The sequence below is a fragment of the Grammomys surdaster genome, unplaced genomic scaffold (assembly GCF_004785775.1).
Source record: "Grammomys surdaster isolate TR1022 unplaced genomic scaffold, NIH_TR_1.0 63, whole genome shotgun sequence".
Taxonomy (NCBI): Eukaryota; Metazoa; Chordata; class Mammalia; order Rodentia; family Muridae; genus Grammomys; species Grammomys surdaster.
In genome coordinates, this window is record NW_021604565.1 from 16,852,873 (window position 1) to 16,869,891 (window position 17,019).

The 17,019-nt window shown below is 43.0% G+C and overlaps 1 pseudogene; it reads left to right on the top strand.

The window, feature by feature from the left end:
• The window catches only part of LOC114620961, a 109,214-nt pseudogene extending 98,118 nt beyond the window's left edge, over nucleotides 1-11,096 (top strand).
• The last annotated feature ends 5,923 nt before the right edge of the window (nucleotides 11,097-17,019 follow it).

A 17,019-nucleotide genomic window follows, 5' to 3' on the forward strand; every position in this document is an offset into this window, starting at 1 on the left:
CCCCCCTCTCCCTCTCCCCTCCCACTCCTCCTCCCCCTCTCCCACTTCCCCCTCTCCCTCTCCCTCTCCCTCCCTCTCCCTCCTTCACCCCTCTCTCTTCTCTTTCTCTGCCTCTGTTCCCTTCTTAATCCCCCTTCCTCATCATTGGCCCGCTGAGGCACCCCCCCCCCATACCGCTTTACAAAACATATGTCACCTCATTAGGTTACTGTCAGCTCTCAGTCGTGCCACCAGCAAAGGTCCAAATGTTTTGAACATGGCGTTTGGGGGACAGTCAAGATCCAAACTATAAGAGAAAATAGTGCAACCTGACCTTCTTAGCTGAACGTTTCCATTGTTCCTTGATTTCCCCTTTTTTTATTTGTCACAAACACATTGTTAATACTATGCCTGAGTTTCTCCTTCCTATGCTTATGTACTGATGTCTAGCCTACCGGTGTACCTGACTTTACATACACAGCATGCACCTAAAATTAATGAGAGTGACTAGCATATAGTAGGTGATCAATAAATATATTTTTAAAAAAAGTCTGTGCTAGTTAGTTTTTATTATCAGCTTGACACACACCTAGAGTCACCTGGGAGGAGAAAACCTCAACTGAAGAACTGCTTCTATCTGTGGAGAATTCTCTTGATAGTTGATTGATGTGGAAAGGCTCACCCTACTGTGGGCAGAACTATTCTCTGAGTTTGAGCATGTGGTTCTCTGCTACATAAAAAAGGCTGACATACATGCAAATAAAAATATATAGACAAGGCACACCATATATATATATATATATATATATATATATATATATATGTGTGTGTGTGTGTGTGTGTGTGTGTGTGTGTGTGTGTGACAACAATTAATGAGAAAGCAAGAAGGGCTATATGGGAAATGTTGGAGGGAAGAAAGGAAGAAATTATATAATTATAATTTCAAAAATAGTAGAAAAATACAAAGTTTTATCCTTTAAAAAAGTGTCTAGGAGCAAACCAAAGAGCCAGCCAATAAACAGCATTACACTGCGACTTCTACTTCAGTTCCTGCTTGGCTGCACCGACTTCCCTTAACGATGGGCTGAGATCCAGAGGTGCAAGAATAAACCCTTTTCTCGTCTAATGGCTTTGTGTCATGATGTTTATCACAGCAACAGGAATCGAAGTAGAACAGGGCCAATTGTTTAAAAGGAACATCTCCGGAAGACACGGTTTTCAGTTCTGGCCCTGTGGCTTGGGTTTTAGCTCAGTTCTTGTGAATTTCAGACTAAATAATATGTTTTACTAAATACTTAAAATGCAACTTGTTAAGCCGTCTGCAGGTTTTGTTTGACCAAGCCTCTAGTGCATGGAGGATGCTCCTGTAGACATTGCTGAGGGTCTCACTAAGGCTAGGCATGTGTGTTTCTTGTTCTAAAACAGTCCAGAAAGAATGAGATACTTGTGAAAATAGGCACACAAAAGAACTGTTTACAATTCTTGATTACTAGGGTTACATTAACAGTAAGCTATGAGGTATGGAGTCTTTAGACAGAGCTAGATGTCAATCCTGGATGCAGGGGTGGGGGACAGAACATACAGGCTTTGAAATAGTATCTTCACCAGCCAGAAAGAGAATAAACGTCAAAGTCACAAAGTTGGACAAGCATTCCAGTGAAACCCATACAGTAGTAGGGAAGAGTTCAAAGACCGTTGCCAGTGAACTGGAGCTGCATTACCCTATATAGAGAGCAAGGATTTGTAAGTTAGTGTCCTGGGCTTTATCTCAAACATTGACCACACGTGCCTTCTGTACCATAAAGTCCTTTATTGCCTTCTGGGGTTGAATGAAACCCATCTCCCAGAGTCTCAGGTACTTGGACAGTTGGTGGCGCTGTTGGCAGCAGTTTAGAGAGTGAAGCCTTACTTTGATGGAGGGAAGTAAGTCGTGGGCAGATAAATGGCTTTGAGAGTAAAAGGTGGGCTCAGTTTACAGTTGCGTTTGCGCTCACAGCTGAGGACATGAGTTCTCAGCTTCCTGTCCCCACTGTCGACCTGTCATTTGCTGCTGTGTTCCCTGTCACGATGGACTCTGACCCCTTCAGGAAGCTGAACTGTAAGCACAAACAGACTCTTCTTTCTTTTTCTTTTACTCTTTCTTTCTTTCTTTCTTTCTTTCTTTCTTTCTTTCTTTCTTTCTTTCTTTCTTTCTTTCTTTCTCTCTCTCTCTCTCTCTCTCTCTCTCTCTCTCTCTCTCTTTCTTTTTTTTCTTTTTTTTTGTAGGTCGAGGAGGAAGCACTGAATGAATAAAACTCCGAGTGTACGTGTGTGTTATGACTTGGGCATGGCTGTGTCTAGAATGCCCAAGGCCTTGGGCCCATAAAACAATTGGCAAAACTGCCACTACCCATGTAGCTGGGCCTTAAGAGAAATACAAAGCTTTGCTCGGGAGTCTGAGTCTTTCTGAAGGCTTGATCAATTGTTCAAAGACTAGCACCTCCTTTTCCCAAGTGTTAACAGCCTAGGACTGGTTCCCGCAGAGACTTCCCTACAGAGATTAGCTACACCACACCTAGCCCCACTGTACTTAATAAACTTGAGGATGATATGCATCACAGTGGTAGCCTTAGGGAGCTCTATCTGATCCCAGTTTCACTGGTCCCGGTCTGTGTGTTTGTCCTTTCTTCAATCCTTCACCTCCTCTAGCAAGGCTACAGGAGTCAACAGGTGCAGGTCTCAGCACTTCTAGAAGCTTCCTTGGTCATAGTGTTGTATCATACTAAGAAAAGTAACTGATATGCTCTCTGCTAAGAAAAACCAAACCAAACCAAACCAAACCAAACCAAACCAAACCAAACCAAACCAAACCAAACCAAAGCAAACCAAACCAAAGCAAACCAAACCAAACCAAACCAAAAAACACCCGAATATAAGAGGCTTATATCTTGGTGAGTGCAAAGCCCAAAACAGGACCTTAGGAGATAAGAGTGGAGAAAGTCTATTACTTGTGGCTATGAGGCAAGCACTGAGTTCCCAAGGCTGTATCCTGCCAGAAAGAATAAAGGTGTTTGTCCGGAGAACCTGTGTATATATACTCTTGTGGGATGCAGGTGGAGAGGAGGGAACGTATCTGGGCATGCTCACTATGAGGTCATAGGTCACATGTTCATCCAAGGGAGGTGGTAGGCACACATCTGGACATACTCGGTTCAATACAATAGTGACTCAAGCTTACCCTGGGTTGTCTGAAATATTCAGTGACCTGGTGACCCTGGCTGACATCTGGTAAGTTTTGACAATGAGTTTTAGCCAAAGCTGTAAGAACCACCTTGGAGGCGTCTTGTCACCTGTTAAAGGCTGCAAGATTTCTCCCTTTTAAATAGGAACCCACTTGGCTTAACAGGTAACTCTCTCCCTCAGAACTTAAGGGTAATCCTTGGTCCAAGAAGCCTTCCTGAGTGTTTAGGGTTCCCAGGAATGTTACCTCACACTGTAGATAATACATCATACCTGAGCTTTGTGCCCAGTGGGAGCATCACGAAGCCTGTTCAGAAATAGATACATGTTCCCATGGGTGTAACCATGCACACTCCACATGCCAAGCAAGGGATGCACACTAGAGTAATCTTTCCCTCTGTTTATTCTAAACCCAGAAGACTTGAAATTCTTAGAATTTGGAACAAAGTTTTCAATATTCTTGTTTCTAGGCTATTTTGACTAAATTTATGGTAGAAATTACGTATTGAGTAGTTTGCATAATCTGGTGCTGTGGTAAAAGTGAAATAAGGCAACTGCATTGAATATTAACATCCACTTGGCAGCTTCCTGTCATGTCTGCCTCAGCTAGCCTGAGCAGGAGCAGTGGCTCCTTTTCTCTCCCAGACTTTCCTTCCCAGACTCTCCTGTGCCTCTTCCTGCTCCTGTGCCTGGGGTCATCCTCCCCGTCACTTTGTGTCAAGCTTTTCTAATCACCCTCTTTGTTCATTTGCACCCTGTGTCTTCCGTTTGTCAGTACTGTCCAGCCCAGGCCCTCCTTTGTCTAATTCAGTCTACATCACTTGATGGGAAATGGGGCTTCTGTGAAAGTGTAGACACTTCAGTAAACTATAAAGAGAAATGTATCAGAGAAACAGGGCAGTTAATTTTCCGTTCTTTTGGGCCTCCCAAATTATACTCTCCAGAATCTACAGAGAAAGTAGGTAAGGTTTTCTAACCCGTGGAAAGCATCTCCTGAAGCAGAATTCTGGATCAAGGTCACTTGGCTTTTTGTGACAGTTGATGTAGGAAGGTGAGCTAGGCAGGAGGTCCGACAGTCGATTGGAAGACTATTCTGAGGTGACAGTCAGACAGCAGATGACATGAAGCCACTGAGCCAGAACCCCTCCCCTGCCATACATCCTGCCAACTATATACTTCCTCCCATTTGGTGGAGGTCACTTCTCTCTCCCATGGGCTGTCTTGTGGGATTCCTTCTTAACCACCATGCATATTCGCCCCTTCAGCAATGGGGAAGGTGACAGGTTCTTAACTTAGCAGGGCAGTGATGATGTGGAAGAAAACATCTGGATGCCTGGACTTTGTATTGCTCTCCCTTAGGAACAGTTCAACAATAGGTAATTGCCAGAACATCAAGAATGGCCTGGAAAATACGAACTCCATCCTCTTTCTACTCACCAGGGTTTGCAAAGCCTGGGGAGATATGGAAGTGAGAGACTTCCCTTAAGCAGCAGTGGAAAAAAGAAACGTAGATGGTGGGGGTAGTGAGAGACCACTGAGGAGCTGATTTTGTTCAGTCCACTACAATAGGCAAAACATTGTTAATAAGGACATCTCAAACAAAAAGGAGAGACACCCTGGAGTTTATTATAGGAGAAGGTATGGCAGTGAGCACATCTTTATTAGTTATGAGGAATTTGCACGAGGGCAGGGGGTCCTTTGAAGTCTGCCCTTTCTTAGGACACAAAAGAGTGAGGTGGGGCTTTACTTAACTATAGCTGCTTTCCAAGGACTCTGGGTCTGGTAAAGCGCCACAATGTCACAGAGAAGCTATAAAGAAGAACCGTGCGTGCCTCTTCCCACCTCTGCTGTTAAAATTCTCTTTAGACACAGCTGGTGTCATATATGAAAATCTGATGTTCTCATCCACACAGAGATGAGAACCGAGAGGCTTGGACTTCACCTTCACTTTTGAAAGGAAGCAAGGCTAATTTTAGCAGTGATATTACCAGGCAAACCCCGATGACAGTGTTCACCTGTACAGCCTCTATTGTAGAGGGGAGTAAGCTGCATTTTCCTTACACACCCGGGCCTGCCTCCACAGTGTCCTATGATATGACTGTAGATCCCCTGGAGTTGTTTCTAAGTGGGGATTTCTCATTGTGTTGTGGTTTTGTCAAGGTGATCTGTCCTGTACCCTGCAGATATGCTTAAGTACATTCTGGATCTTTACTGTTTCTTGTGTCAGTAGTACCTGCCCATTCTCTGAGTTGTGACAACTGAGTACTGCCAAGTGCTCCCAAGAAGGCATGACTGTCTCCAGTTGATTTCAGAGCTGCTATTTCCATATTTTGTTTTCAATAAACACATACACAAACTCTCTCTCTCTCTCTCTCTCTCTCTCTCTCTCTCTCTCTCTCTCTCTCGCGTGCGCGCGCACACACACACACACACACACACAAGTTGAATAGGAACGATGACCATTAAAATCATGAAGCAACTTAAGAGGTCAGAAGTCGGTAACAGGGACAGGAAAGCAGTGTGTGACTCCTGTCTAGGGTTATATATCCTAAGAATAAAGCTGGAAGACTTTTGCCAGTTGGGAAAGGCACAAAAGGCTCCAAAATGTTAAAAGGCAAATGTGTCCAGGAGAATAAAAGTTCACTCAGAGAACATGGGTTATAGTAGCCGAGTTCTCGCTGTTATTTATATACTTACCACATATTAAGAAGTTTGTCCTGTTATTTCAGCTTATATTAATGTTGTGGGGCAAAAAGAATACTTAGTTTTTGAAAGACAGATGTTCAGCCACTGTTGTTTTTTGGGTAGTCTAAATAAGGGATGGTAATTGCTTGGTGTAAGGTTTCAATTGTGCCATCTGGTGGTACACACCGCAAACTGCAGGTAAAAAGACGAGAAAGTTCTCTGGAGATATTCAGAACAACATGAATGTGGCAGGTGCTGTGGATGAGGGCTCAGCGGGAGGCTCGCCTCTTGTGTCCTCACGGTGAGGGCTCACCTCAGCAGGAGGCTCTCCTTGTGTGTCCTCACAGCGCTCTTCCTGCTACAGATCTCTGGTGAGCAGAGGCCACAAGGCTGTTTGCATTTGCAACGCTGCCTGTCTCCCGGACGTCCTACACTGAATGCACAGTCTGGTGGTTAGTGTTCATTGCCAACTCGATCAGATTAAGATGTGTCTAGAGAATTAGTGACGCACACTTCTGGTTGTGTCTGTGAGATCATTTTGAGAGATGATTACATAGTGAAGGCCTTCATATAATGGATACTTTGGTCTACGGATGAGTTAAACATGGAACTAGAGTGTTAGGACCAGGCAAGTGGAGGCTGGACACTAGCTGGAGGAAATAGATCAGAGGGGTTGCTTCTTTGGAGTGATATCTTACCCTCGTCCCCTCCTGTAGTGGCTTCAATGCTCCCTGGCTGCTAGGATGTCTACCCTGCATGGGTACTAAAAAGTGAAGAACGACCCCTCCGTTATACATTATTCCTGTCACCATGATGTTCTGCCCAGGGGTATGGGACCAAGCAACACAGACAGAACCTTCTCATATGGTGAGTAAAGATACACACATACAATCTGGGACTTCAAGAATTTAAAACACAGTGACTCATGTTGTAGAGGTCAGTAGAAGAATCAGGATATGTGAATCATCTCGGTCCTTGGGAGAGAACTCTTCATAGACCCACATTTGCAAGCCTGTTTTTCAATATGGTCTGCAGCACTCCCACTCTGTCTGTGGTACAGACTTGTTACTGAGTGCGCACTATTGTTTGGCGGTCCTCACAAAAACAATAGCCATCTCCCACTAGTTCCAGATACATCGAAGGAACTCACTTCCATTCTGCAAACCAAATGTTGGTTTATGAGTTGCAAAATACAGTGAAATTCACTGGTAGAAAATAGACAATTAAACTTTATATCTTGGTCATGCCTGAATTATGAATCCTACTGTCTGCCACGTGTGGTTGGGTGCCTTAAGAGTATAGCTTGAGAATGTAATGCTTAGATTTAAAAGTCTCACAGCATAGTCAAGGATGGAGAAAACATATTCTCCTCTATATCTGTATATGACATTATGTTTGAATAAATATAAATGTGTGGATGATAAATTGGTATTTCCCTGTTGCAGGATATTTGATTTCACTCTGAACACTAAGATTGTGTTATTTACTGGAAAAAATATGTTTTTAGTTGTGGTGTGGCTCAGTCACAGCACACACCTTTAATCCAAGAGCTTTCTGCAAGAATATTGTAAACAGGAGTAAATAAAATTAGCAGTACATCAAAAGGCAGAGCAAGCAACACGTTGACAGGAAGTGAACATGGGGAAAAAACCACAGAGAGTAAGAGGGAGTCAGGAGGATGGATAGAGAGACACACAGGAAATAGAAGGAAAGGGTATTCAATTTGAAGGAGGTTATTTGGAGACTGGGAGAGTGGGGCATTCCTTCTAGGGTATCCAATGAGGAGGAAGGTCAGCTGGGTGGTTTCTCTACCTCTCTGAGTTAGCAGGGTTTCACCCCAGCATCTGGCTCCTAAGTTTTTATTGGTGAGAATCAAATAATTGAAAATTTATTAAAAACCATTTTCCCCCACCCATTCCTTCACAAGTGTGTGCTGATGCGATGGTGGAATGAGGCAGGACCTGTTGGTTTCTGGAAAGGCCTAAATGCACGGAAAGTGCAGTCTCTGCAGAACTTAGGTGGAAGCAAAGTGTAGGAGACAGGAGACACTTTCTTCCTATTCAAGAAGGGGCCCCTTTCTCTCCTTTCTGTTTCTCATCAGGCAAGCAGCCTCTGTCACATGCCCCCAATGCCATTCTATTTTGCCCTTGGAACCAGCACAGCCAAGGATTATGGGCTGGAAAAAATGAGCTAACATACTTCTCCCAAGTTTTCTTCTTATGTATTTTCTCACAGAATGCAAGGTCTGACTCACATAGAAACTTGGTTTCTCAACTCTATTGAGTGTGTTTGTTTTTTCTTTTGTCACTAAACTTGACTATGCAGTTCTTAACTCATTAGAACTGGTTTGTGGGAGGAATTTGGAAAAGTTGGGAGAAGCAAGCTAGAAGAAGACAAAATTGGCTTAATGGAAATTTGGCTTAATGAACAATTACAGTTGGATCTTAGAACACCAATAGAAATGTTCACTAAAGGATGTGCCCGTGAGGTTTCCACTGGAGACACAGACTTAACAAGGAATGCAAATTACACATTCTATTCTTCCAAAGACCTTGTAAACATTTTCTTTTTCTTTATTTTTCCCCTCAGACTTTATGGGGATGAACTTAAACATATTGGACCATTTTACCTGGCAGAGATATTTCTAGGCAGTTCAGCATTCTGGGTACTTCTGGCTGCTTTCTTATTTCTTCCTGGTTTATAATGAGACGTAGAAATTCACAACTAAGGGCAGAAGGATCTAACCAACTTTTATTTTCACCATAAAAGTAGCATGGAGCATGTTTGAAGAATGTCATTGCATTTAAAGAGATTAGAGTCACTGTGAAAGAAGCCACATCGTCTGCACCAGGACAGTAGGGAAGGTGGCTTGAGGCATCTCAGAACTAGAAACATTATACTCATGTCAGCCTGAGGAGGATTAACAGGTAAATCACTTACAAGAGTTTCCCTTGAGAAAAGGATGCCTATAAATTAGCCCTGCCTACATAGGGCTAATTTGAAGTTATGCTACCAGGGAACCAGGAAGTTCTTAGTCTTATTAATAAAATAATTTAAGAGCAAACTCAAAAAAGAAGTTAAAGAAAAATTTTATTAGTTAAATGAAAAGTCTCAGAACAATTAAGCTGTTAATCTGGGCAGCTGACTGGAGAATAAAGACAGAGAAGAGAAAGAGAAGAAGCCATGCCATGTGGATGAAGCCAGCTAGAGATCAGCCATATTCCAGGGAGGGGAATTGAAGAGACAGAGTGAAAGGGCCCAGAGGACCAGAACAAGCACACTGAGGGTCTAGCCAGGACATGAAAGAAAAAGACAAGAGAGAAGAAAATGGAAAATTCCACCTTTCTGAGTCAAGATTCAGAAAAATAGGCACATCTAAATGAACCTTGTGGTGGCTCTGGATGGAGTAGATATTCCTGGGAAAGAAAAATATATTATCCCACTACAGGGATAATTTTATGCCTATTATCTCTTCAATATGATTTGAAGTAGATCTGATTTCCTGAGGGATGGTCCCTTAGCCAGGAGATAGACCTGCCTAAATAGAATGTTTTGACTCTACCCAGGCCAGAGATTCTATTCTCTTGACTGGAGGGACATTTTTCCTTAATGGGTCTTTAATGCTTCTATGACAGTTGATTCCCCCAAGGATTTGTTCCACTCCTATCAGCCAAACATGCAGAGATTAATGTAGTTGTGATCCAAAGGGGTTGAGTTCTCCTCATGAGGACATCAGGCCTTGGCAATGGCCATGTGATATGAATTTTTCAGACATGTAGAATGTAGGGGCTATGGGATCATGGAGGTCTTGCCACTCAGGTTTCAAAAGCCTAGGAAGCCAGGCAATTTGTAACTAGGCCCAGGAACCTCACCCTCCCAACTTCAAGCAGTTCCCAAGGGAGTAATGTGTCAAGCTGGGAGAGTGAATTTTAATACAGTGTGGATCCTAGAAGGTTAGAGATGCCAGGAATCTGGAGCATCTTCAGAGGGAAGATTCAGTCATTCAGTCAATGAGTAATGCAGAGAGAGAGTTGGGGGGAGGGAGAGAGAGAGGGAGAGGGAGAGGGAGAGGGAGAGGGAGAGGGGGAGAAAGTGCTGGGCTATCCTTTTGGAGCTCAGATCACACCACCACATGCTCCTGATGACAATGTAAGGCTACAGGGCTTCATGATTGCTTTTCTGGAGGTTAGTCTTACTTAGGTCCCATTGCTAGCTAGCTGGACAGGTATGAGCAGGCTTGGAGGCTTAGAGGACAATATTCCCTCTGCATCAGCTTTGTCCAGCTTTAAGATTTATGCAAAGGGAAAGGTTTCAGGGATTTGTTCAGAATCGGAGTTCTACCTTTGACTCTGGGTGGAAGATTATTGTCCACCATTAGAGTACTGTTTCTTCCCTAAGAGTTGATCCAGTTGGGCCAGTTGATCACTTGTCCAGGAGGGCGCCCACAGGAAGCTTGATTCACCTGAAGACATACTGAAGAGCTGGAAGGAGTAATTACACCTTAATGGGATAATGTGCTTATAGACTCCAGAAATCTGTTATCTATGTACATATTCACTGCTAAGCTTGCCTGGGTTTCTGAGTTCTAACTTAAACAAAGAATCATTTCCCCCTTTTCTCTTTCTATCTGTTCTTTGGATATTGGCCCAAAGCATTGCCCTGACACTGGCCGTTCTCACTGTCTCTGAAGACCACCTCAACCCATACCGCTTCTTGCTGTGTTACTGAACACACTTTCTTGGACTCTAGGTCAGAAGCATGATTTTTCCCCTTCTTTCTGGAACTGCCTAGATTTATAGCTTGCCCACCCCATGACTTCTTTCTCAAATTTTAGTAAAATGGTCCCCATGCTTGCTCCAGAAATTGTTTTTAAACTATTTTATTAATTGGATGAAGACCCTGAAAAAAGGAAAACTGGTTCCCTAGTAACCCGGATTCCTCTCCATTCGAGTAGGCTAGTTTACATCATGCCACTTGCAAGCTTGGACATTTTTTTCTATTTATTTACTTATTGTCTGCTGTCCTAGAACTGTTAAGACTACAGAGACTCCTGGAGATGGACCCAATGCATTTGCTTCATGAGGAGTCTTTGAGAATGTTATAGGATATTATGGTTGACCAGGACATGTTCCCACAAACACAGATATAGGTGCTTCAGCTGGCAGCTTCAGGGATTTTTCAGAAGTGATTGGATCCTAAGAACTCTGATGTAACCAGTGAGTTGATCAGCCTTGTTGGGAGGTGGTGAGAAGCAGGACATGCATCACAGTTGGAAGAAGTAGGTCCATGGGGACTGCATTTGCTCAGGGTTCTTCCTGTGTTCTCTCTTTGTTTCTCGTTTGCTGTGAAGTGAGTGGACTCTGCTGTGGACTCCCACCAGCAAGATGCTCTGCCTGACCATGGGTCCAGAATCAATAGAACTACGGAATGAAACCTCTACACTTGAGAGTAGAGTCACTCTTCCTCTTCCAAAAGGAAATGAAAGCAGTTCAGACGTTGGCTAAGAATGGACCCGCTGTGATTCTGCAAGTGCCTAACTTCATTCTGCAGTTATACATCTGCATTGACTATGCTTACTTGGTGTAATGAGGTGAGGAGTTGAGTCAGCAAGTCCTCGTTGTTCAGTCTGTTGTCTGTCATTTTGTTAATTCATTGTCGTGGATATGTGAATGCGAACGGGTGTTCTTCTAAACCGACATTTTTAAGTGTTGCTATGATCTTGTTAACTCTTTGTAGGGGCAGAAGGCAGGATAGACAAGTAGTTGTGTCCTTTAAAGAGAAGATTTAGCCATGGTCCTAGTTAACAAGTACATACTTTTGGGAACATTGAAAATATGGGGCCGGGGAGAGAGAAGTGCAGAAACGTGACCTGAAAATGATTAAAGCTCTGTCTGTGTGCTCCTGAGTCACACGTATGACTCGTCAGTCCTTTGAACGAGAGGTGCTAGAGTGTTGCTTCCTTTTTCCAGGATAGAATATTTCAGGGCAGTTTCCTAAGTAACAGTTCCTGACCCAGTGCACTAGGCAGAGGACCACATGTTATAAATGTGTTTTACGATTGTCCATCAATCTAAGAATGTATTCCAACATTTCCTTCCATCTCTTCTCTTTTTGCTAGGTGTTTTTAAAATTGGTGTATGTCTTAGGGTTTCTATTGCTGTGAAGAGACACTATGACCAAAGCAACTCTTATAAAAGAAAACATTCAATCGGGGCTGGATTGCAGTTTCAAAGGTTTAGTTCGTTATCATCATGACAGGAAGCATGGAGGCATGCAGGCAGACAAGGTGCTGGAGAGGCAGCTGACAGTTCTACATTTGGATCTGTAGGAAGCAGGAAAAGAGAGTGCCACACTGGGCGTGGCTTGAGCATCTGAGACTACAAATCCCTGACACATTGACACACTGCCTGCAACAAAGCAACACCTACTCCATCGAGGACACAGCTACTCCAGCTGGGCCACACCTCCTAATAGTGCCCCTCCCTGTGGGCCTATGGAGGCCATTTTATTCAACCCACCACAGTGTATATTTATTGAACATAAAGACGAGTTTCATAACAACAGTTTCTTTCGGTTTATCATGTTCTTTGGTATATTTGCCCCTCCCTTTTCTTCCGTTTCTTGCTATTTTTCTTCCTCCTTCCAGGCTCCTGTCATATGTATGAATGGGTTTTTACATACATATCTACAATACGGGACGCACACAGGAAAACGCACGAGTCTGATTTCTTCCCACTTCTGAGATCATTTTCGGAAGTACCCTTCTTTTTTTTTTCTTTTCAGACAAAGTCTTACTACATAGCCCAGGCTGACTTTGAACCCATGATCAGATTGTGCAGGGGTTACAGGTGTGTGGTACCATGCCATCACCTCTACCCCAATTCTAACTGCTTAGTTGAATCACATCGTGAAGCTCTGGGAATATATTTATAATTAAGTCCTTTTTGATTTTTTCCTCTTGAAGAGCCTTCTCATCATTACTTTAACTCACAGGCCTCCACCTGCTGCATTTAAGGTGGTAGGGCAAACCCACCTGTTGCATTTAAGGTGGTGGGGCAAACCCACCTGTTGCATTTAAGGTGGTGGGGGAAATCCACCTGCTGCATTTAAAGTGGTAGGGGCAAATTCATCTCCTGCATTTAAGGTGGTAGGGGAAGCGTTTTCCTCTACAGTGTCACATACCTGTTTGCTGTAGTTGTTCCCTTTCCGTTCAAATGTAGCTCAAGGACTACTTGTGTGTGCACACTTGTTTGTATGTCTCCTCTTACATCGCAGTGATGTAAGAGGAGACTGGATTAGCGTCTGTTCCAACTTTGCATATAGAAAAAAAACATTCTTTTGAGTGAGCGAATGAAAGAGATCATGATCTCCTGTTGATTATTCTCAAGGGTACAAAGCAACAAATGAGAGTGAGGTGGAACAGCAAGAAAAGTGGATACAAGGCTTGGGATGGAGCTAGTGATTGTGACACACAATTAAGTGTGAGTTCCTGGAGGTCATGTGAGCATCCATGTGGTGTCCTTCTGAGACCGTGTAAAAATGGGATCAGAGACTGTCTCTATGGATTTTACTTTTGCCGTCTAGAGGATAGTCCCTGGAGTTGAATGCTCACTTCTCTCAAGCTTCCAGCTGTTTCTATGCACAGCTGCCTAGATTCCCATCCTCAGGGGATGGTTGTGTGTAGAACACTTCCTCAGGCAGGGCAAGTGTTGTATTTTGGCTAAACTAATTAATATTCTAGGGCTCTTGCAGATAGACCACATTCTTGCTTTCCTTTGCTCACCCTGTATGTAGATTCCTCTAGCCAGAATAATATTTCCTCCATGACTCTGCTTTCCTGTTTTAGGGAAAATACTGTCACCTCCAGGAGATCTTCCTGGTAAAGGTTCCAGTCCTCTGCCATGTACCCATGGTAAGTTACTTGTCTCTCTTTGGTGTTCACCATTTTCACTAAAGTGCACCATTCTGAGTTATTATTGCTATCTACTTAGTGGGTGAGGTTTAAGTAGACATGGGGTCAGGGCCTATATCTTTTCTGCTCTAGGTCTACAAGTCCTAAAATAGTAGTTGAAACACAGTAGATGGTTAATAAATATTTATGTAACAAAGACCATATAAACCAGGCATTCTTTCTGAAATCTTTTAACATCCTCCAGTTCATAAGCAACTCAAAACTTGGTTCAAATCAATTTAATCTGAAAGATGGTCCCATTGCTTACCTAACTGGGAAAAAGTCTCAGGCCAGGTTTTATTTTCCGTGTAGCTTAGGGCCCCTCTTCAGAAGGGTGAAGGAGAGGCAGGTGCTTATACTTTAGGGTAAGTTTTCTAGGAGCAGAAACTTGGAGACTCTGGAAAGTGAGAGAAACAGCACCAGGTAATAGAAAGTGAAGATGCCATCTCAGCAGATCAGTAACTTTATGATCCCACTCAGATTATAGAATTGTGCAATGAGGCTGACTTCACTGAAGGTGAGGAAGAGAATGGGTTTTCATAACCTAGTCATTGGTGGTGGGTCCCAATGCAGTATATGCATGTGTGTATGCATGTACATGCATGTGTGTGTGTGTGTGTGTGTGTGTGAATGACTGTGTAGGTGGCAACTGTTTGGTTAAGAATACCTCTCCTGAAAAGGGAGCTCAGAAGGCAAGTGATGAGGCTTGGGCCTGGTAAGAGAGGTCTAGGTACAAAGTAGTACAGGGTGATCAGAGTGAAGCTGTGCGTCTGGAGTTTCATGGACTGAGACTCAAGGCCTGCACAGGAAAATCTGGGTGCCAATAGGTAATGATGGACAGGTTAATGACAGATAGCAGAAAAGCACCCTACAGCTTGCATCCTGGAAGCAGTGCCTTCTCTCTCAGAGAGGGTGTCTTCCAGGAATAGCATTCTACTGAGAGGATGCAGTCATGGCTTTACCTGAGCTATAGGGAGAGACAAAAGGGTTTGATCTCTCTTCCCCTGATTGTCTTTTAATTTCATTATTCACTTGAATGATTGGATGCTTAGTTAGATCACACACACACACACACACAGACACAGACACACACACATAGACACACACACAGACACACACATACACACACAAAAAACTGAAATTTCGCCATGTGTATATGAGACTGGGCATCCAGTGGGCGAGAGATGAGATTCAGTCTCAGGAAGAGAAATCATCCAGCTTTAAGCAATTGCAGGTTGGATGTAGGGAAAGAGGAATTTTCAATCGTAAGTTTTTACAGGGAAATGGTTCTGTGGCTTGAAGTTTGTCTTATCAGCATCTGGGAAGAAATCTTAAAAAATAAGCAAACAGAAAACCCAAGCCTTTCACTAGAGAAGAAATGTATAACTTGTGTTTTATCCTGTAGCCATGAGACATCTACAGGATTTGACCTCAAATAGGAGGAGGCTGGACCACTCCCGCCCTCCCCTCTTCTCTCTCTCAGTTTCGTTTAATCAGCCCTAGGTATTAGACCTTAACAAGTCAGGCAAATGGAACATTCACACGTTGTCTGAATCATTTTCTTTCACAGTTCCTTACCTCCTTCCAGCTTTGCTGAAGATTTTTAACACAAGCACTTTAGTGGTTGCTCTACTCAAATTTCAATGTGAACAGATGTTGGTTAGAGTTTCTGAACTTGAGTTAATGCCTTAAGTGGCCTACTATGGGAGAATTCCCTAAGTGGGGTTCTGTCCGAGTCTATTTGCGAAGGATAATGAATATAACTATTTGTGAGTCCCTCTGTCATGGAAACATCTGTCATATGTAAGTACAAGGCCATGTACCTTGCTGGTGAGTACAGTGTGGTGAAATTTCAGCTAGGGCATAAACAGTGCTCCACTGAAAGGCTGGAGAACCCAATGCTGCCCGTCCTTGTTCTGCACTTGAGTACAAATCCTCATTTCACCTATGATATAACCTAATGGGGATCTATTAAATGATTATGATTCTGTTGTTTGGAAGGCATGTTCATAAACTCTGCCTCCAAATTTCAGTCATTCTTTTATAGGAATTTAAAACTGGTTTTCACCCTGTGGGTACAACTGTTACCAGTTGTCAGGGGCGGGCATCTGGTGCGGGTGGGAGTCAGGGATCTGGGGCTTCTGTCTGCAGCAGGTCTCTCTGTCTCTCTGTCTCTGTCTCTCTCTGTCTGTCTCTCTGTCTCTCTCTGTCTCTCTCTCTCATACACACACACACACACACACACACACACACGTGTGCATTTTTAAGTGAACACATATCATGGTGTGTGTGTGTGTTTCTGTGTGAACCTGTGCCATGATATGTGTTCAGAGTCCAGAAGACAACTTGCAAGAGCCAATTTTCTTCTTCCATACATAGGTTCTGGGGATTGAATTCCGGTCTGATTTAGTCACAAATGCCTTTACCTGCTAAGCCATCTCAGTTACTTGTCTCTCACTCAGTGCACAGTAATAAAGACACAAATACATTGGAAAGTAGCAAGGAAACTTTATTCAAAAGCAAAGTAAAATTGTACAGATTAGAAAGAAACATATTGTCAAGAGTGACAGCAGACACATAAACAGAGCATTCAAGGGCCCAGGCAATGGTCTGGGGCTTCTTTTATGGAATACAAAGGAAAGATGGATTGGTTACAAGGGACACAATTTGGAAAGTTTTCTATTTTGATTCATTATACAATATTTTCTCAACTGCACACTCCCCTTCCCATAATGCATCTGATTTTAACCATTTGCATACCCAATTGTCTCTATCTAGGTAAACAAAGGCTCTCCCTATAAGTTCTCTTAAAAATATACCTTGTCTTATTTTGCATGCATACAAAACTAGTTCAGGCTGGATTGACCTCCATATTTTTATAGAGACATAACTGGAGTGTGACTGAATAGAAACTGGCCACATTTGATGATCTTTAAGAAGGGAGAGAATCTTATTCCATTTTCGAAGAGACTTACGTATGATATTCCATACAAATGAGGGTCCGAGGTTGCTGACAGGTTGTAGGTATATTGTTTGGAGGTGTGTGTGTGTGTGTGTGTGTGTGTGTGTAGAACATCACATATGTGTAGGACTCGTAAGAGTTCCAAATTAATAGAGGGGTGTATACATAGCCTCAAACAAGTGGAATCCCAAGTTACTAACCTATTGCTTATGTTTAAATGCTT